The 21,245-nt window shown below is 38.1% G+C and overlaps 1 pseudogene; it reads right to left on the bottom strand.

The window, feature by feature from the left end:
- LOC150064897 (protein SET-like) overlaps positions 1 to 17,916 on the bottom strand; it is a 31,694-nt pseudogene extending 13,778 nt beyond the window's left edge.
- Between the last annotated feature and the right edge of the window lie 3,329 nt (positions 17,917 to 21,245).

Below are 21,245 nucleotides of genomic sequence, written 5' to 3'. Positions count from 1 at the left end.
GCAATTCAAAACTGGGAATGTCAAGCTCAGAGAGACAAAGGATGCATTTTTTTCTCATGTGTGGAAGTTAGCTCTGAATTGTAAACATATAAAAGAACTTAGAATATATACAGGGTAATATACATATACACACAAACATTGAATATAGTATATGAAGGGTAGGGTCTCAATAGCAGAACTACTTTGAATAACTACAGTTTAATAAAATAAACATCTAGAAGTTTAATTTTGTCTTGGGGAGCTAGAGGGAGGGACAGCTGAATGGAGAGGGGAAGGCTAGGAGAACACATACTCCTAGAGAGAAGGAAGGAAGGAGTGAGATGGTGGCCATGACTCAAAACTGACATGTCAAATTGGAAATTCTCTGTAAAATTACTTAAAGATGATTCTTAAAATTCTGAAAAAGAGGATGCAGTATAAGTATACCTAAACGGACATGTTGAATTGAAACCCCTCATGTAACTGCTTAAAGATAACTTAAAAATAAAAAACAAAACCAGAACAAAAATAAAACAAAACTGGAGAAGGATAAACACATCCTGAGAAATGCAAATCTAGTATTTACTGGGACCAGATTAAAGATTTAGTGCTACTTCTGAGAGATTATTTTAATATATTTTATTTTAAATTAGTACATTCTACAAAATGGATAAGCTGGAATAGGAATGGCTCATATCAGAGGCAAGAGGTATAATTAAGTTAATTAGCTTACTAATTTTTATTTTAATGAGTCCATTGAATAATCACCACTTTACTTTCTTAGAAGAAATGATCTTCAGAACTAGGAACCCGTGGCTTATGTCTAGCAGCTCACGAAATCTGAGGATTATAGTTCAAAACCAGGAAAGTCTATGAGACTCTTAATTCCAATAAAACACCAAAATGCAAAAAAAAAATGGAGCTGTGCTTCAAGTGGTATATATTGCCTTAATCACAAAAGCTAAGGGAAGGTACCCAGACCCTGAGGTCAAGCCCCAGGAACATTAAGAAAAGAAAAACAAACACTGAGGAGATGAAGATAAATACCTTGAAAAGAGAAAATAATCAAGAATTGATTACCTTGTGCTCCCAAATCACTAAGTATTCTTGCATGAGAAGGGAAAAGAAAGATATAGGTAAGATCACATGAAACTAGAGAGATGCAGCCACAAACTAAGGCAAACCACAATCTAGCACTATCATCAACAACTACCAGATACTGGAAGACAGAAGGAAGTGTTCTCTAAAGATTTTGGTGGGAGCAAAACCCTGAAAACACACTAACTTGGGAAGTTGAAGCCTTTAAACTGTGAGAGAATAAATTTTTCTTCTAAATCATACCCTTTGTGGCAATTTATTATAGCAGCGACAGGAAATCAATACAGATAGCATGTGTCTAATAGAAAAGACATGGGTGTCGGTTGTCTTGTCTTTGAACACCTGACTATGGAGTTGCTTATGTCTCAGCATGGTCTCATGTGAGCTTGTTCATAAATGGACTCTTAAGACTGCTCTGTGTCAAATCAAACAGAACAAAGGAGAAAGGAAGTTCAAAAGGATCCAGAGCCTAGAAGACTCTGCCTCATATTTAACCTGAACTTGAGGATGGTATATTTTCATTGGTAATCTTTGTTGTTTGTTTTCCTCATTTGCAAAAGGTGTTAAGTGATTAGCACTCTTTCTATCCCCAGTTTTTGTGGGCTGTCCATAGTTATCCTTGAAAACTAAGTGCTCGCTCTCTCTCTCTCTCTCTCTCTCTCTCTCTCTCTCTCTCTCTCTCTCTCTCTCTCTCTCTCTCTCTCTCTCTCTCTCTCTCTCTGTGCTGTGAGTCATAGTTGTGGCTGTGAATGCCAGAAAAGAAAGAGCAATAGATAAGATTAGTCTAATTAAGTTATATATGTAGACATGTGAATTACCACAGTGGCATTGAGAAAAAAAACAAATGAGAGGAGGGTTAATTAAGATATATATGGTCAAAGAGTCATGTAGGTCAAAGTTCATGTAGGTATATATGTATAAAAAAGAACAATAAAATGTGTTGGGGTTGTTAAGAAAGGGAAGGAAGGGATGAGGGAAAATGGAGAGATGATTGGGCTGGGAGTTTGGCCTAGTGGTTAAAGTGCTTGCCTAGCATGCATGAAGACCCGGGTTCGATTCCTCGGTACCACATACATAGAAAAAAGCCGGAAGTGGTGCTGAGGCTCAAGTGGTAGAGCTCTAGCCTTGAGAAAGTCCAAGGACAGTGCTCAGGCCCTGAGCTCAAGCCCAGGACTGGCAAAAAAAAAAAAAAAAAAGAAAATGGAGAGATGAGTTTCATGGAGGTACATTGTGTATGCATATGTGTTTGTAAGGGAATATCATAATTAAGTCCCTTGTACAACTAATATATGCTAATAAATAGCAAATTCCTCTCATAGCTCTTAAAGTATTTATTTGTTTACTGGAACCTCACATAATGCTCTCTTGTTGAGAAAAACTTCCAGCTTTTAGGCAGTATGAAATCTCCATGATTTAGCTTTCCAAAGTTTCAGTTACATATAGGCAGCAATATTTTGAAAACACTAAATGGAAAGCTCCAAATAAACAATTGTTAAAGTTTTAAATTGCATGCCCTTCTGAGTACATGGTGAAATACATGCCATGATGAAATTTATTTTTAGGCGTCCAAAGGGGATCTTGCAATGTTTCCATGGTTACAAGAGGGCTTCTATACCAAGGGAAGTGACAAGAGGGGGAAAGAGGGAAGGAAGTAAAGTCATTTCAATATTAGGAATATGCTTGGTACATGAAAACTGATTCAAACTCAGGTCCATTAAAGCATGAATGCTCAGACAAGACCATTTCTTTCCCCCACTCTACCCTGCTTCAGGAGAACTGTGGGATGATAAAAATTGCAAAGCCAGGTACCAGGGGCTCATATCTGTAATACTAGCTACTGAGGAAGCTGAGATCTGATAATAGTGGTACAAAGCCAGCTCAGGCAGAAAAGTCCAGGAGACTACATATCCCCAATTAACCATTGAAGAGCCAGAAGTACAATCATGGGACAAGTGGTAGGGTGCTGAGCAAGGGTGTAGGACAAACTCACAGCTAGCATTATACTTAATGTCAAAAAGCTAAAGTAATTTCCTCTAAAATCAGGAATGAGACAAGGGTGCCCACTCTCTCCACTCCTCTTTAATATAGTATTAGAATTCCTTGCCAGAGCAACAAGGCAAGAAGCAAGCATGAAGGGGATCAAAATATGGAATGAGTAAGTAAAACTTTCCCTCTGTATTTAAAAAACCCTATAGACTCCACTCCCAAGCTGCTTGAGCTGATTCAAAACTTTGGCAAGGTAGCACCATATAAAATTAACCCTCAAAAATCAACTGCTTTCCTGTAAGCCAACAACGAGAGCAGCAAGGCAGAAATCAGGAAAGCAACTCCTTTTGCAATAGCCTCAAAGAAAATAAAGTACTTAGGAATTAACTTAACTAAAAATGTAAAGGACCTTTATGAAAACTTTAAAGACCTTAAAAAGGAAATTAAAGCAGAACTGAGGAAATGGACAAACCTCCCATGCTCCTGGATTGGAAGAATTAACATCGCAAAAATGGAAATCCTGCCAAGGGCTATCTACAAATTCAATGCAATACCCATCAATATCCTAATGTCATTCTTTAAGCAAATAAAAGAAGCAATCCAAAATTTCTTATGGAATAATAGAAGACCTGTATAGCAAAAACAATTCTTAGCAGAAAGAACAGTGCTGGAGGAATATCAATAGCAAACTTTAGACTCTATTACAGAGCTATAGTGACCAAAACATCTTGGTACTGGCACAAGAACAAGCCTGAAGACCAATGGAATAGAAGTGAAGACCCAGACCTATTGCCACCTAATCTTCAATAAGGAAGGGAGCAAAAAAAAAATAGAATGGAAGAAAGACAGCTCTTCAACAAGTGGCACTGGCAGAACTGGATAAGCACCTGCAGAAAGCTAAAGTTGGATCCTTCTATGTCCACCTGCACCAGGATTAATTCCAAACAGATCTAAGACCTGGAGTTAAAAACAGATAGCCTAAAAACTTGAGAAGAAAGAATAGTAGATACACTAGGTCTCCATGGCACAGGTCAAACTTTCTTAATAAAGACCCGGAAACACAAAAAAAATTAAAGTTTGGACAAAAGGGACTGCATTAAACTGCAGAGCTTCTTTCTGTATGGCAAATGACATCGCTAGCAAGTTAAATAGAAAATCCACAGAGTGGGAGAAGATCTTCACTAACCATATAACAAGACAAAGGCCTCAAATCTAAAATATATCTGCAGCTAACAAATCGTATCTCTCCAAAACAAATCTTCAAAGAAACAACCATCCCATTAAAAAATGGGACTAAGAGTTAAAGAGGGACTTCTCTGAAGAGGAAATAAGGATGATCTATAGACACATGAAGAAATGCTCGAGATCTCTGGCCATAAAAGAAATGCAAATCAAAACAACTCTGAGATTCCACCTCACTGCAGTTAGAATGACCATGATCATGAAATCTAATAACAACAGGTGATGGCAGGGATGTGGCCAGGAGGGATTGCTGGTAGGAGTGCAAACTCGTTCAGCCACTCTGGAAAGCAGTATGGCCATTCTTCAAAAGACTAAACATAAAGCTCCCCTGTGACCCAGCAATTCCACTACTTGGCATTTACCCAAATGTCCAGAAATAAGGACATACAAAAGCCAGTAGCACAATGATGTTCATTGTAGCACTATTTACCAAAGCAAAATATGGAACCAACCTAAATGCCCCTTGGGAGTAGATGATTGGATCAAGAAGATGTGGTACTCATACACAATGGAATTCTATGCTGCTGTCAGAAAGAATGGCATTGCCCCATTTGTAAGGAAATGGAAAGACCTGGAAAAAAAATCACACTGAATGAAGTAAGCCAGACCTAAAGGAACATCGGCTCAATGGTTTCCCTCATTTGTAATAATTAGTACACATCTTGGACTCTCCTAGCAGAGGATTACAATAGCTCAAAACCCAGGTACCTGAGGTCATATAGGATGAAAGTAAATGAAAGGATCTCTAGGATATGGAAACAAGAGCTTTATCTTGTGCGATTGTTGTTCTTAATGTACTATGTTATTTCTCTTCTCTTTTGTTGCCCTTTGGTTAATCTCATATTGTTACTGTATCTGACTTTGTGACCTGGTATATTGTATATATACTTATTTGTTTATTTGAAAAAGGGTAGGGAGGGGGTAAGTAGAGGGAAATGGGGACAAAAACCAAGAAGGGGTATCAATGTGTGAGAAGTAATGCGCCTACTATTATCTGGTGAATGTACTGTAACCTCTCTATACATTACCCCCACAATAAAAAAAATAAAATTAAAAAACTGCACAAGAAGAGCAATGATGCCCTGATTCCAGGCTCCAGTACCACTCAAAAAACAAACAATCCTTTGGGTAACTGAGTGATTATTTTCCCCATAATGCCTGTCCACTGGTTGCCTTGTAAGATTCACTTCCTAAACTCTCTCAGAAGAAAAATAGGGGCAGAAGTCTTCACTGCAAACTCCCCTTTCAAACATAGGGTTTTTACTTTCTGCAAGCTGTAACTCATTGTCTAATTGGTCTTTTGGGTTAGATTTTTAAGGCATTGTAAGCCTATGACTGGGTAAAATTCCAATGCAAAGATAACACCCACCATAAACTCTTTTGGAAAGTTTAATGTGTACTGTGTTGTTTCATTTCTGTGCTTATCCTGGGGCAAAAACTCAAGGCCTCACTGTCACAGTTGGCTTTTTTGCTCAAGGGTGGCACTCTGCTTCTTGAGCCACAGCTTTATTTTTGGCTTTTTGCTGGTTAATTGGAGATAAAAATGTTAGGCTGCTTTCAAACTATAATCTCCAGATGGCAGACCCCTAAGTAGCTAGGGCTACAAGTATTGCCACTAGCAGCAAGCACAAGTATTTCCTTTTCTTAATTGAAGAGGTGATATACAGAATGGTTGCAGTTACCTAAGTCAGGTGAAAAGTACACTTCTTTTTTTTTTAACAGTATCACCTCTTCATTCATTTTTTCCCAGTTTTTCCCCTCCTGGACCCCTTCCCCATGAGTTGTATAGTTCCTTTACAACATAACACCTAGGGAGTATCACCGTTAAATTACTTTATTCTTTTGCAGATCTATGACCTATGACTGTTTTAGGAATGTTAGAATGAATCCTAATTTGAATTATATATATGTAATATATATAAATTTACTAGAGTTATTCACTACATAAAGTTCCTTGAGAAAGCAGCAGATCATCACTTGCTTTGGGGAAATGATCTCTTCAGAGAGCCTTTCCCTTGTGTGAGAGTGACTTTGCAGTGAGTACCATCTCTGCCTGTACACCCACTGGAGCCCTTTCTATCTCAAAAGCTGCACAAAATCCACCTCCCTGCACAGCCAACCTGTCAGAAGCACTTCACAGAGCTCTGCACGACAACCTCCAGGCTAGGCTATAGTAAGCAGTAAAGAGATTCTTGAAATTGGGCCAGATGGAAAACATAGTGACAGCTTTGGATTTCTTCCAGGGCCCCTAAAAGAAGGACTGCAGCTACAGTCATTTCTTCACCGGGTCTTGGGGGATGGGGGGTAGGGATGGGGGATGGTTAGTAACATCTCTAAAATCTTTCCACAGTCAGAAGTAAACAGACTTCGCAAAGAGAACATATTTCATGTGGACGTTTTCACAGGACATTTGTAGGATGTTTCAGTCATAGTCTTAGTAGAATGAAGAAAACCCAGTGGGGAGAAAAAAAAATAAGGGGGCCTGGATCGCGCTCCTCACTTGGCTGTGCTCTCCTGGCAGCACAGCAAACTGATCCCTTGCTGCCTTTATTCTTCCGCTGTGGATGGTATAGGGGAGGGGAATCCCCTTCTCAGGGTCACTCTGAGGACAAAATCAGATTGATGGAAAATGGACTTTGGAAAGATGGCATCTGTCTTAGATATGAAAAATATCTTTGGAAATAGAGTATTTTTCTGGTGTTCTGAGTGGGGCATGCAATCATTTTAGATGATTACATAATTTCCTATGATGTAGGAGGAGATTGAATATCCAATACCTTTAAATTAAAAAAATAATTGATAAGTATTTGTGCATCTTTAAGTATTTGTACAAAGGAGTTATTCAACAAATCAGTTTACGGGTACAATGGATCTTAATCAGTGTCACCCCTTTCGTCATTCTTTCCCATCCTTTCCCCTCAATTTCCTTAATTTCATAAGATATACATTCATCATTATGACTGAATTGTCCCTTCTTACTCTCTTCTTTCATTTAGCTTCTCCCCTTGACCTTCCCCCATACCTTTCAACAGCCAGTTTCCTATATTCATTTTGTTGGACTGTGAGGGTTGTTTTGTTGTTGTTGTTTTTTTAAGGAATTATACCTTTTGAATTCTCTTCTGAAAATATTATACTTTGGTCAATACCTTTGTATACATTTGAATACAGCCCCATGAGTATTTACTTGTACATTTATAATTTTGTTCTACTTTCCACGTGTGATAGAAAACAAGTTAATCGTGAGATTCTTTATGGGAAGTCAAAAATGTAGCTGTAATTTGAAAGCCCATCCTTCTCCCAAGTACTCAGTGGTTGCAGGTGGTCATTGGGGCAATTTGCAGTTTAGGAACCTGTGGGGCCTCATGGGTTGACAGTCAAGTTTCAGGGTTCTCACTGGCCGAATGTGACAGAGCTAAAGGGAGATTTAGCAGCTCATGGCTCACATCAATCACAGTTTGAAGACATCCTGGGTAGAAACTTTCAGCAAGAAAACTGGAAGTGGAGCTGTGGCTCAAGTTGTAGCATTTAAAAACAGAGTCCAGGGGCCGGGAGTTTGGCCTAGTGGTAGAGTGCTCGCCTAGCATGCACAAAGACCCTGGTTCGATTCCTCGGTACCACATACATAGAAAAAAAGCCAAAAATGGTGCTAAGGCTCAAATGGTAGCTCTAGCCTTGAGAAAGTTCAAGGACAGTGCTCAGGCTCTAGTATCATCACACATGCATACATACACAAAGGTGGAGGGCAAGAGGAGGAAGAGGTTCAGGGGAGGAGAAGAGGAAGAGAAGGAGGAGAAGGAGGAGGAGGAAGAGGAGGAGAAAGCTTGTTCTGCCTGCTTTCCTCTGGATTTAATATTTTTCTGGGCATCAAGACCATGGCCATAGAATATGACACTCTACAGCTCCATTCTTAGTACCACTGTCTCAACACAGAGCAAAGCACAGTGCTTCATGCACATCAGGCTAAATAATGGTTTTCCATTCTCATAAACAGGGAAGTTTTAGGAGTCTAAAGTTGACTCTGAAAATGACAGAGAAATACACAGAGCTTTTGTTTGCCAAACATTTGCAAATCATTTTCTCTCTGCAAAAGCCTTTAAAATGTCAGCTTTCTGAATATTTCTGCCCATGAGACAGCTCTTGTCCATGGAATCTTGGGAGAAATTTATTACCTGGGCTGCAGCAGCCCTGGACCCAAGGAAGGTGGTGAATGTTTATGGCTCTCTCTGCAAAAGCTCTCTGAAATTAACTGGGGAAAGCAAAGGTCATTTTATTTCCCTCTATGGCACTGAAACATTTTTGTGAAGATATTTTATTTTAAATAAATGAGCTCAACAAGTAAATAGTGAGTCAGGACCAATGAAGTATTTCCAAGAAGGCAGACAGAAGAGAGCAAAGACTTTGTTGCAATAAAATTCTGGATTTTTGTTTCCTTCATCTCCCTTTCCCTCTCCCTCTCCCTCTCCTCCCATCTCTCTCTTTCTCTCTCTCTCTCTCTCTAAATCTCTGTCTCTCTCTAAATCTCTGTCTCTGTCTCTCTGTCTTTGTCTCTGTCTCTCTCTGTCTCTCTGTCTCTGTCTGTCTGTCTGTCTGTCTGTCTGTGTGTGTGTGTCTCCTTCTGTTCTTTATAGTATTTTTAAGAGCAAGTACTTGCATAAGTGGACTTCAGCCTGCCTTTAAGAATTAGGGTTCTTATGGTTCAGACCTGTAATTCTATCTATTCAGGAGGCTGAAATCTGGGAATCCTAGTTTGAAGCCATCCTGAGCAGACAAATCTGAGACTATTATCTCCAATTAACCAGCAAAAAGCAGGAAATGGAAATATGGCTCAAGTAGTCAGACTTCAGCAGAAAAAGCCAATCAATGGCATAAGACCTTGAATACACACACACACACACACACACACACACACACACACACACACACAATCCAGGAAGAGCAAGCTTTACTGTAAAGACCATCACAAACCATCAGAAAAGGTAAGATTCATTTTTACTCATAAATTGGCCAAAGAGGAATCTGGTCAAGTTCAAAGAAAGTCAAGTCAGAACCATGGGGAAAAGGTGAGTCCAAGACTTTACCCTTTTATGTTACACTCTCTTGAATTAACACATTATTCTCCAATGGAGATGCAGAATTCAGCACATTATATTTCCACCAAAATGGAATCTTTAACCCAGATCAGAAGAACATTTAAAACATTCTTCCAGCACATATTCTGTGAAGAATTCATTCCCTCCTGAAAACCACATTTTCTAGGTATGAACAAGATGCAAGAATTACTGAGGCACTCTTAAATCATTCTCCATGCATTCATATATCTAACTCTCCAAAGAAGAAAAGTGAAAATGACCTTTAAGTCTGAAAAGTTCTGTACAAAATATGAACAGTACAATTAATTCTGTAAATGTGGCTAGATTTTAGCTGTTAATATTAAATGGATTGAAAGTAAATTTAAAAAGCAGAACTTTACAGGCTGGGAGTTTGGCCTAGTGGTAGAGTGCTTGCCTAGCATGCATGAAGACCCGGGTTCGATTCCTTGGTACACATACATAGAAAAAAAAGCCAGAAATGGTGCTGCGGCTCAAGTGGTAGAGCTCTAGCCTTGAGAAAGTCCAAGGACAGTGCTCAGGCCCTGAGCTCAAGCCTAGGACTGGCAAAAAAAAAAGCAGAACTTTACAATAAGTAAAAATTGTAGATAAGAATGGCAGAGAATCTAAGAACTAAAATAGGTGGATTTTTTTTAAATCTAGCTTTCTACAACATTACATTCTTTGAAAGTTTTGTTTATGCTATTCCTTTCCGTGCAGTTTTCATGTACAGAACAAACATTTGTAAGAAGCACAAGTCCCAAAGGATCCTAAACAGCTATAAGATATCAAGTAGGCAGTTTGGTTTCCAGAAATCTAAATAAACTCATTTATTTTAAGGCAAATGAAATTAAAATAACATAAGTAACTGGCTTGATCCTCAAGTTACATGAACATGCAAAGGTACACTTGTATACTTCTACAAACACACACAAACACACACACACATACACATACACACAAACTTCCATTTGACACTTGCTGAAACAAACCATTACATCTCCTCAAGATTAGAAAGATCATTAGCATTACCTGGATTGGGGGGAAAAAATAACAGCTGGGTACTGGTAGGGTTCATGCCTGTAATCCTAGCTAGTCAGAGGCTGAGATCTGAGGATTGCAGGTTGAAGGCAGCCCAGGAAAGTCTGTGAGACTCCAATAAATCACTAAAAGGCCAGGAGTGGAGATATAGCACTAGCTTTGAGCACAAAAGGTCAAGGACAGCACCCAAGCTTGTAGTTCAAGGCCCAGGACTAATACTAAACAGAAACAAAAAGAAAACATGCAGTCATATCTTTTATGTCCAGGTAAGTATGAAGAGGTTTGTTTTTTCTTCCTCCGTGCATGGAGCCAAAGGTCACAAAGCTATTTCTGGTCTCTCTGCCATGACCAGGTCAAAATAGACATTTTGCATGTGTTGGCACCCTTAATTTTTCAAGTTCTAACTAATTTTAGCAGGATTTGCATATATTAAAGTACACAAATATTTAGTATACACTTCAATGAACTGGACCTTTAGGTGCATATCAAACACCACCCAAATCAACACCGTCACATCTGATACATTTCTAGTTCTCACAGAAAAAATTTTCATTTGTTCATCCCAGTTAATATCATCCTCTCAGGATTCACTTCTGGATGTTTTTGTTTTATCTCTATGCCATTAGGATAGAAACAAAGATTTTTCAAAACCTAGAGCTCATTTACTTTTCCTGCTTCCACAATAAATGACTGTCACATTACCTCTAACAATCCATGTATTTATTTCAGAAATGTTTACTGAACATTCACCATGTGGGAGTCACTATGTTAGGTGTGCACAAAATAGGTAAAAATTCCTGCCTTTGAGAACCTTATAATTGAATGGGGGAACATAAACAATCAAAATAAATATAATAAACCAGTAGATTATGCAGTTTGCTGGAAGATTTTAAATTCTATAGAAAAAGCAAAGGCAGAACAAGGAAAAAGAGATGCTAATAACCAGAAGAAGGAGTCCTCACTCCTTTTTATCTCTGTCTTTGTCTCACTCTTCAGTGTGATAAAATATTAAACAGGATGAGCAGTAAATTCCTTTAAGCTTTGAGGCTATGGGGCAGTCAACATGAGTGATTTACCCAGAACAACCATTCCTGGTAGAAGACACTCAGGACAAATGCCTGGACATCAGAGTCTGATTGGAATGTTTGAGGCCTAATATAATCATAATGACTAACAGAACAGTAGATAAAATGAGAGTTGATATATTTCATGTCATGAGGGGGAGGATTTTGGCTTTTATAAAGCAAGGATCTGTTATAGCCTTTAGAGCAGAGGAAAGATATTATCTAAGTTTTGTTTTAAGTGTCATTGTTACCAATGTGTTGAAGAGAGATTGGAAGGAGCAAGTGGAAGAGGGATAAGAGGAGTTAGAAGTCTAGAGCAATGACTTGCTTTGAAGAAAACTCAGCTTCAGAACACAATAGTAACAGAAGTTTCTCTTGTATTTACAGTGATTTCCTTGGAAAATGGGGTATTCCAGAGAAAAAGAAAGTCCGCTGAGTATTATATTGTCTTTCTAACTTTCTTTTTCCATTCCAGAGGCTTGAAAGCCTAGAAATTATGTTTTCAGAATTGCTTTGCCACTGAACAATCCTTGGTTTCAGATCAGGTTCTTCATGTAAAACGTCGAAGGGATCTGAGAAGCCAGAAGGAAGATGGACATTCTTCCTCCTTTACTCCAGCTGCAGCTACAACAGCAGATCACACACCATGGGGGTAGTTTTGTCACAGCCAAAGAGCATATAAGCATGACTGCACAGACCTAGTCACCACTCTGTAGAGTTACTATTCTCTGAGTTTCTTCCTTCTCTTTCTGGTCCTTTATCTTCCTTGAAATTCTGGGGATAAAGATTTGACACCAGAAAGAAGGAATAATGAAAACAGAAAAACATGAGAAGGAAAAGGAAGAGATACCAGTGTTCAATGAAAATGAAAAGGGCTGAGGCATGTATACAAAGAGCAAAAGTGTTATCAGACTTACTCATCTCTCTATTCAATACTCCCATACACATTTCTAGGTATACAAAACAAATCCTAAAAATCTCACCATTCTTCAACATTGACCTCATGATATTAACAGAAGTCATAAAAAAATTGCCCGATACTTGTTTGTTAAACACGTCATTTGAAATATGATGTAAAAATCAATGTTAATTAAAAAATTGCCTGATTCTACCTGTATTTTCAAGGTTTCCCTAATGTGTTTGGATAATGGAGTGTATCAAAGAAAGAGTCAGTAGTCTAACCAAGAATTATAAATTACTGTGCCAAATTCCACTACTTGGTATTTACCACATAGTCCAGAAACAAAGGACATACTAAATCCACTAGCACAATGATGTTCATTGCAGCACTATTTATCATAGCAAAGATATGGAAGCAACCAGGATGCCCCTCAGTTGATGAATGGATCAACAAGATGTGGTATTTATTCACAATGGAATTCTATGCTGCCATTTGTAAGGAAATGGAAAGACTTAGAAAAAGTCATATTAAGTGAAGTAAGCCAGACTCAAAGGAACATAGGCTCAATGGTTTCCCTCATTTGTCATAATTAGTATAAACCTTGGACTCTCCTAGCAGAGGTTTACAATAGGGCAAAACCTAGATACATAAGGATGTATAGGATGAGGCTAAATGAAAGGACCTCCAGGATATAGAAACAAGAGCCATATGATGAGTGATTGTTGTCCTTAATGTACTATGTTATCTCTCATCTCTTTTGTTGTCCCTTGGTTATCTCATATTGTTACAGATCTTATCTTGTTATCTGTTATCTGATATATTGTGTATATATATATATATATATTTGTTTATTCGAAATTGGATAGGGAAGGGGAAAAACAAGATGTGGGGGTGGGAGAGGGAAATGGGGACAAAACATGAGAAGGGGTAGCAATGATTGTTAAGTAATGCACCTTCTGTCTGGTGAATATAGTGTAACTCTTCTATTAATTATAATAAAAATAAAGAACTCCTAGCAGCCATATTAAGAATAAACTCCAATCAGTATAAGAAATGAAAGCTTAGACAGGCACAGGACCCAGGGAATTGTGAGATAAAATTGGATGGGATGGGGTATAGATAAAATATCTTGCCTGTCTTTTGGTAAAATAAACAGATGCTTTTCTCATGTAAAAAAAATTACTGTGCCAAGAATTGTGCAATTCTTTATGTCACTGGTCTGTCCACACAGCACAACAATGATGCCTTGAAGCATCTCTACAAGTTTTATTAGAATGTTCAAGCTGAAGTTGGTTCTCATCTGCACACAGGTATCTGCATTTGTGAATTCACCAACTTGTTAAAGTTTATTTCTAACAAAAATATTTGCAATGCTTTTGTGGTGGCTTGTGACATGCAATCAAGTCATCTTTACTGTCTGCTTAGGTGAGTCAAGTCACCTACATGATACCAGCATTGTCAAGTCAGGTAACACTCTACTTTTGATTTCAGTTCTCAAACTATAAATAAGGGTTCCTGCTGTGGTATATTCAGTGACAAACTTTTTAATCTTTATACTCTTGGTTGGTGATTATACTATTTCAAATGACCCTTGAGCATCCTGCAGAAATTCTGTCTGTTGCTCATAAGCATAGAAAAGCTGAGATGTGTTCCTCATGGGGAAAATGCACGTTTCAGATCAGCTTCTTCCAGGTATGAGTTACAGAGACATTGGTTGTGCATTGAAACATAACTAACCAACAATATACATGAATAAGGTACCTTCAAACAGAAACATACACAAAAGGAGGATATATATGGTTCTGTTGATTTTAAAAATGTAAATTAAGGTTTGCAAGAACCTGATCCTACATTTCCCTTAGGAACAGCAGTTCAGAAGTGTTTTGAGCAACTTTACTGAACACAACTGCCAGTAATAAGGTAAACAACTGTATAACTGCCCACTGACTCACTCCTGCACTCCTCACAACTGTTGGAAAGTAACAGCTCTTTATGTACTTCCTGATTGGAGACCATCACGTTAAGAAAAACAAGTCTGGCTGGGCGATGGTGGCTCACACCTATAATCCTAGCTACTCGGGAGTCTGAGATCTGAGGATCATCACAGTTCAAAGCCAGTCCGGCCATGAAAATCCATGAGATTCTTATCTCCAATCAACCACTAGAAAACTGGATGTGGCGCTGTAGCTTAAGTGGTAGAGCAATAGCCTTGAGCTGAAGAGCTCAGGGACAGAACCTAGGCCCAGAGTTCAAGCCCAGAACTGGGCTTTGTCCAGAAGGACAAAAATCACATTTTTTCTCTCACGTGTAGATGCTAGACTTAAAAGGTAAGTATATGTAATAAACATACCATAAATGAACTACATAACTTTGGGAGGAGGAAATTCAAGAGAGAAAAAATTGGGAGAGAATGAAGGAGGGGTGTCACTGTTCTAAAGGAAATGTACTTATAGTCTAAATCATGTAACTATAAACCATTTGTATATCACCTTTACAATAAAAGTTTTTACACAAGCATATCAGATAAATGTATATATATGCAAATATAACATACGTGGATGTTTGTAATTGTGGGAATGTTTCAAGGCATTGGAAGATAGGAGAAAATGATAAAAGGTGATAAACACTGAAATCTGTATCTGTGAATAAAGATGGGAAATGAGACTTATTAAAAAGCTCTTGCATAATTTACCCAGTTATCCAGAAACAAGGACATACTAAATCCACCAGCACAACAATGTTCATTGCAGCACTATTTACCATAGCAAAGATATGGAACCAACCTAGATGTCCCTCAGTTGATGAGTGGATCAACAAGATGTGGTATTTATTCACAATGGAATTCTATGCTGCTGTCAGAAAGAATGACATTGCCCCATGACTTAGAAAAGATCATATTAAGTGAAGTAAGCCAGACTCAAAGGAACTTAGGCTCAAAGGTTTCCCTCATTTGTCATAATCAGTAGAAACCTTGGGCTCTCCTAGCAGAGATTTGCAATAAAGCCAAACCTTGATACAAAAGGCCATATAGTATGACGCTAAATGAAAGGATCTCTAGGATATAGAAACATAAGCCATATAATGAATGATTGTTGTTCTTAAGGTACTATGTTATCTCCCATCTCTTTGCTGTCCCTTGGTTATCTCATATTGTTACAGTATCTCACTTTGTTACCTGATATATCGGACATATTTGTATTTGGTTATTTGAAATTGGATAGGGAAGGGGGGAAAACAAGATGAAGGGTGGGGGTGGGGGGAGGGAAATGGGGACCAAGACATGTGAAAGGGTATCAATGTATGGGAATTAATGCACTATCTATCTGGCAAATATCATGTAACCCTCCTATTAATTATAATAAAAAATATTAAAAAAAGCTCTTGCATAATAGCCGGAAGGGAGATAGGGAAAATTGGAGCTGGGAGTAGGTTACTCTGATTAAAATTCTGTATGTGCATGTGTGAAATAACATAACAAAAAACCTTTTATTTTTTTAAAATATTTTTATTGTATTTAATAAAAGGGTTACATGATATTTGCCAGATAGAAGGTGCATTAAATCACATACATTGATACCCTTCCACATGTCTTGGTCCCCATTACCCTCCCCCCCCACCCTCTCTCTTGGTTTTCCCCCCTTCCCTGTCCAATTTCAAGTAACCAAATACAAATGTATCCAATATATCAGATAACAAAGTGAGATACTGTAACAATATGAGATAACAAAGGAACAGCAAAAGAGATGAGAGATAACATAGCACCTTAAGGATAGCAATCATTCATTATATGGCTTTTGTTTCAATATCCTAGAGGTCCATTCAATTAGCTTCATACTATATGGCCTTATGTATCAAGTTTTTGCTCTATTGCAAATCTATGCTATTAGAGCCCAAGGTTTCTACTGGTTATGATGAGTGAGGGAAACCATTGAGCCCAAGTTCCTTTGAGTCTGGCTTACTTCGCTTAATATGATTTTTTCTAAGACTTTCCATTTCCTAACAAATGGGGCAATGCTGTTTTTTCTGACAGCAGCATAGAATTCCATTGTGTACAAATACCACATCTTGTGGATCCATTCATCAACTGAGGGACATCTAGGTTGGTTCCATGTCTTTGCTATGGTGAATAATGCTGCAATGAACATTGTTGTGCTAGTGGATTTAGTATGTCCTTGTTTCTGGATGGTTGGGTAAATGCCAAGTAGTGGAATTGCTGGGTCATAGGGAAGCTCTACGTTTAGCCTTTTGAGGCAACCTTTTAAACTATTAGTATACAGTAAGAAAAAGAAATGGCGGGCCGGGAGCTTGGCTTAATGGTAGAGTGCTTAGCTAGCATGCATGAAGCCTCGGGTTGGATTCCTCAGTACAACATACACAGAAAAAAGCCAGAAGTGGTGTTGTGGCTCAAGTGATAGAGTGCTAGCCCTGAGGAAAACCAAGAGACTGTGCTCAGGCTCTGAGTTCAAGTCCCAGGACTGGCACAAAAAAACAGAGAAATGGCATGAATGTAAACTAAGGTCATAACGGGTGTGTGGATACTGGTGGGAATTGGAAGGATAAATACGGAGGATGAGGAAGATGAATATGGTCCATTTTATGCCCAGGTGTGAGACTGGAGCAATGAAGCTTCTTGTGACTAGTTTAGAAATGAAGGCGAGGGAATAAGGGAAGAGATAAAACTGACCACACTACATTATATTCATGTATGTGCATGAGAAAATAAATCCCCCTTGTTCAACTCATGGAGGCTAATAAAAATTATACTGGTTGCCACCACTGCGGCTGGAGGTGTGATAGAAATCCTTTCTGCTCCTGATTGGCCCTTCCTGTAAACCCATCCTAACACCATTTCCACCAGCACTGCAGCTCCTCTGAAGTTCAGATATAAGTCCCGTGCCCCTTTCTTGGGCTATCCCTGGGAGAGTCATTTTCAGACCCTGTAGATATTGCCCCTCATTTCTTGAAGTGTTTAGTTTCTTCCTTACCTTATTGTCTCTGTTGCTACTCCTGCTATGATACATAAGGATTATAGTATGTACAGTAGCCAAATAATTTGCCTTCTCAGTCCTCTCTTCCCTCTTTTAAACGTGTCCTCCACACCCACCCCAGCTATCCTTTTTCTACACCTTCTCAATGCGATTAATTGTACCACTCCCCTAGTCTCCTTGCAAGTTTTCTAGTCATCATCCCCAGCCTTTCCTCATCACCACCACTAGGTTCTAAACAACCCATCGAATCCTGAGTTCCTTTATCTACCTCTCTACCATCTTTCCTCAGCTCCTTTTCCTTCAAGACTTTTTTTTTCTCCCTGGACATGAAATCCCTTTTCTACTACCGGTCCTATTTCTCTTCTTTGTATATCCCAAATTCTCCAAATAATTTTCTTAATGTGCACTGTCTCCATGTTACCATTTCTCAGGATCTCTTGGACAAATCCGTTGGATTTTTGCCTCTCCCATGCCAATCCAATCCACCGCTCATCTCCAAGCTCCTTTTGTTCTTCATCTTTCAGCAACATTGCCACCAATGAACCATTCCCTCCTTGCATCACTCTTGCAGCACTCTCTCACTTGGCTTTGGAGCACTGTTTGCTCCTGGTTTTCTTCTTATGTCATGTATCTTATAAACCTTATTGGACTCTTTTTATTTCCCCAATTTCCAAATGTTGATATGTTCCAGTGTTCAGTCATCAATTCTCCTCTTTCTCTATATGTACCTCCTGTCCTTTTTATATCTCTAGTAAATGTCGTTTCTACCCTGATGGCTCCCAAATGTCTCTCCGTAGCCTGGTTCATTCTTGGAGCCAGATGTGTTTATCCACTTGGCTTCTTGGACCTATAATGAATATCTTAAACCTACCTTCTTCAGTTCTTGAATAATCAACTCAAACTTTCTTCCTCCCAACCTCTCCATCCTGTAAATAACAACTGAGTCTCTCCAGCTGTTCAAGCCCCAAATCTTAATATCCTTGAATTCTCTTTCTCTCACTGATTTCTTCTAATATAACATCAGCTACACTTAGTCCTACCTTTTGATAAATTCAAATTTTGGTTGCTTTTCACCCTCTTCTTCTGTTTTCATAATCTTTTGCCAAGATTATTGCATCAGCCCCCAATGCCCTCCTTGATTTTGATTGCTTTTCTTCCTATGTGAGTTTGGAAGTAGTGGTAGTATAAATTTGTGGTTTTGTTTGGTTTCATTTTTTATAGTAATCATTATGTTTTTAATATCATTCCTCTACTTCAAATATGTTAAGGATTTCTATCTCTATTAGAAGGAAATCCAAAAATTTTATTATAAATTATAAAGCCCTACTGCCTTGATTTGTCTTCTTCTCAGTCTCATTTCCTGTGAGTTTGCCCCTCTTTCACCTCCTCAGGACATTAGAATCCATTCAGAAATCTGCTCAAATAGCAATTTCACATAAATTGCAACCACACAAATTGATCATTATGTAAGCTACATTACCTTGATTTCACTATTCCATTGTGCTGGCTAGGAATGTGACTTAGTGGTAGAGTACTTGCCTAGCATGCAAGAAGCCCTAGGTTCAATTCCTCAGTACCACTTAAACAGGAAAAGCTGGAAATGATGTTGTGGCTTAAGTGGTAAAGTGCTAACCTTGAACAAAAGAAGCTCAGGGACAATGCTCAGGCCCTGAGTTCAAGCCCCAGAATGAGAGAGAGAGAGAGAGAGAGGGAAGAGGGGGGGGAACAGAGACAGAAACAGAGACACAAAGAAAAAATAAAATAGGTAAAATGCAAAGGCAAATAAAACATCATGTTATATGTAGCAACTACAATTTGTCAGGTTTAAGAACTATGTCAGTATAAAAGTTCTATGCTAAAACCTAGATACATAAGGCCATATAGTATGACGCTAAATGAAAGGACCTCTAGGATATAGAAACAAAAGCCATATAATGAGTGATTGTGGTCCTTAATGTACTATGTTATCTCTCATCTCTTTTGCTGTCCCTTGGTTATCTCATATTATTACAGTATCTCACTTTGTTATCTGATATATTGGTTATATTTGTATTTGGTTATTTGAAATTGGATAGGGAAGGGGGGAAAACAAGATGAAGGGTGGGGGGTCGAGGGGAGGGAAATGGGGACCAAGACATGAGAAAAGGTATCAATGTATGTGAAGTAATGCACTTTCTGTCTGGTAAATATAATGTAACCCTTCTGTTAATTACAATAAAAAATATATGAAAAAAGTTCTATGCTAGTTAAATTAGAAACCATGCCCACTTTGTTTCCTATTTACTTAATCTGGTTCATTTTCCCTTCACACTTCTGACAGCTGACAGTAATGAATTTTTAATCTCTAGTGAAATGAGCTCCAAAATAATAAAGGGTTTGTTCATTTCACCAGTTATCTCATAGATTTTGGAATATAGTTGATAATCTATTAGTAGCCATTGGTGTGGATTTATTAATTTTTAATAAAAAGCATAGTAACATGTCTTCTGAATCAGATTCAATCATTGATTTATATATTAAACTGTTTCATTTGTTTGTTTTTTTTGGGGGGGGTCTGTGTGGGCCATTACTAGAGCTTGAACTCAGGGCCACACTTTTGTGTGGCTTTTTTGTTCAAGAGTAGTACTCTACCACTTGAGCCATACCTCCACTTTAACTGGTTAATTGGAAATAAGAGTCTCACAGCGCTGGCTTTGAATGGCAATATTCATAGCTCGACTTTCTGAGTAGTCAGACATTAGTGTATGGCTTGAATTTCTTCTTTAGGTAGCATATCAGCTGCAAGATAAAAACAAGTGAGAAGCTAAAAAGAAATATGATAACCACTTAAAAATATTTCTACAAATATTTTTGGTAGTTTGAACCAGTTCTTCATCAGGAAATCAAGTGTGAGACATATATACTAGGTAAAGAAAGGTACAAATCTCAAAGAAAGTACATGTTGATGGAAAGAATGAAGAATGTAAGTAGAAATATTTCAAGGTAATTTGTGCAGGACATCTTAATAGCCCATGAAGGACACCTGCGTCATTGTAACTTCTGTCAATGTCATATATGAGAGATACCATCTGTCTCCTTTGCTCTCACTAGAAAGAAAACACCTCTATAAAGTAGAAACACAATAAATTTGATTTCAAATTAATATCTCTGGCTGGTATTCTGACACTCCCCTCAACAAATATTTCAGATGTGAAAAAAGTTGTTTATAAAGATTTATTTTATTTACTTTAGCAGATCCTGAGAATAGCAATGCACTGACATTGAGGTTGGAGAAGGGAGGCTAATGTTTTATTTGTGATGTATTGAATTTGTGTTTTACACATGTGAAACATTGGCTGGTGGAAGAAGCAGGGACCATGAACTGAGATTAGTTGTGTAGCCTTGGAAACCAGATACTCGGACTTCTACTAGGGCAAAATCCATACTTCTTTGGTTCAGATTTATTTTTCTGTCCACTATAATCTAAGCAGCTTGGCTATTTCTCAATAGTTATTAGTTGGTTTTAAAGCATTATTGATTTCTATAATGATCAAAATAATGTTAACTTTTCTTTTGTTTGCTACTCTTATAGATATCCTTGTTTTGTTTGTTTTGTTCTGTTGTGTCTTTGCATCCAACTTTAAATTTTCTTTCCCCTCTGCCAGAACTCATTTCCCCTGAGTTTCTCTCAGCACCAAAGGAGGGAGAGAGAGGAGAGATATTGGTCCAGGGATACATAATAAATTTAGAGATCTATTGTCCAGAAGTATGGCCATAGTTAGTGACAATGTAAAGAGAATGTCTATGACATGTTTCAAGCCACAAAATGACTATATGAATAGATGCATTTGTCAATTAGGCAGGTATGGTCACTCCACAT

The sequence above is a fragment of the Megascapheus bottae genome, chromosome 3, assembly GCF_031878675.1.
Source record: "Megascapheus bottae isolate mThoBot1 chromosome 3, mThoBot2.hap1, whole genome shotgun sequence".
In the NCBI taxonomy this organism is placed as follows: Eukaryota; Metazoa; Chordata; class Mammalia; order Rodentia; family Geomyidae; genus Megascapheus; species Megascapheus bottae.
Note: the sequence above shows the minus strand (reverse complement) of the source record. Positions and strands in the feature narration are given on the sequence as shown.